Source organism: Ictalurus furcatus, chromosome 18 (assembly GCF_023375685.1).
Source record: "Ictalurus furcatus strain D&B chromosome 18, Billie_1.0, whole genome shotgun sequence".
NCBI lineage: Eukaryota > Metazoa > Chordata > Actinopteri > Siluriformes > Ictaluridae > Ictalurus > Ictalurus furcatus.
The window spans coordinates 18126854-18128557 of NC_071272.1; positions in this window are offsets into that span (position 1 = coordinate 18126854).

The following is a 1704-nucleotide window of genomic DNA, read 5'->3' on the forward strand; positions in this document are numbered from 1 at the left end:
AGTACTTTAGGAAAAGGTAGGTCTTTAGATGTGGTTTGAAGACAGTGACTCAGTGACTCAGCTGTTCGGACATTTAGGGGAAGTTCATTGCACCACCAGAACAGAGAAGAGTCTTGATGCCTTGAGGCCTTCCTTGTACCCTGAGAGATGGTGGCACCAGTCTAGCAGTGCTAGCGGATCGGAGGGATTGTGGTGCAGTGCAGGGTGTGATAAGTGCTTTGAAGTAAGTGGGTGCTGGTCCATTTTTGGCTTTGTAGGCAAGCATCAGAGTTTTAAATCTGATGTGGGCAGCTTCGGGAAGCCAGTAGAGGGACCGTAGCAATGGGGTGGTGTGGTAGAACTTAAATGGTAAATGGTAAATGGCGCACTTATATAGCGCTTTTATCCAAAGCGCTTTACACTGTGTCTCATTCACCCATTCACACACACACTCACACACCAATGGTAGCAGAGCTGCCATGCAAGGCGCTAACTTGCCATCAGGAGCAACTTGGGGTTCAGTGTCTTGCCCAAGGACACTTCAGCATGTGGAGTCATGTGGGCCGGGAATTGAACCACCAACCCTATGATTAGTGGACAACCCGCTCTACCACCTGAGCCACAGCCGTCCCACTTAGGAAGGTTGAAAACAAGTCGAGCAGCTGCATTCTGGATCAGTTGCAGAGGTTGTGAGTCAGAGGCAGACCTGCTAGTAGTGAGTTTCAGTAGTCCAGTCTCGAAATGACAAGAGACTGAACCAGCAGCTGTGTGGCCTGTATGGATAGAAATGGACGAATCCTTCTGCTGTTGTAGAGGGGAAATCGACATGAGCGTGTCATATTAGCAATATGAGAGGAAATGGACAGTTCACTGTCCATGGTTACCCCAAGGTTCCATGCAGGAATCAAAGGTGGGATCAAAGAGATGTCCAGGGAGATCCTGACATGGTGACGAATCAGTTGGGATGAACAAAACAGTTCAGTTTTGCTGAGATTAAGTTTCAGCTGATGAGCTGCCCACCATGAAGAGAGGTTCACCGGACATGCTGAGATCTGAGCAGAAACAAGAGGATCTGAGGGACGGAAGGAGAGGGTGAGTTGAGTGTAATCTGCATAGCAGTGGTATGAGAACTCATGTGAGGATATGACCTCACCAAGAGATCAAGTATAGCGGGAGAACAGAAGAGGACCAAGTACTGAGCCTTGTGGGACACCAGTGAAAAGTCTGCAGGGAGCAGATGTAGATCCCCTCCACATCACCTGGTATGAGTGACCTTCCAGGTAGGAAGCAAACCACTGCCATGCTGCACTAGGAATTATGAGACTCATGAGGGTGGACAAGAGAGTATTGTAGTTGACTGTGTCAAACGCTGCTGAAAGGTCGAGGAGGACGAGGACAAATGACAGTTTGGCTGATCTAGCAGCATATAGCTTCTCAGTGACAGCCAAAAGGGCAGTCCCTGTGGAATGTGTCACTTTGAAGCCAGACTGGTTAGGATCTTGGAGGTTGTTCTGCGAAAGGTAGAGAGATAGTTGATTGTAGACAGTTTGAATCACTGAATCCTCAGTGGGTAGTGAAGGAGTTGGGGTAGAAGTAAAGGTCTGGCATATTTTTTATGACACATCGAGTTTTGTTTCTACATTTACCAGTCATAAATGTAATTCATTGCTTAGTCTCTTCATAGCTGTTGTTTCTCATTGAGGCTCGCTTTGGTAAACCAGTCTG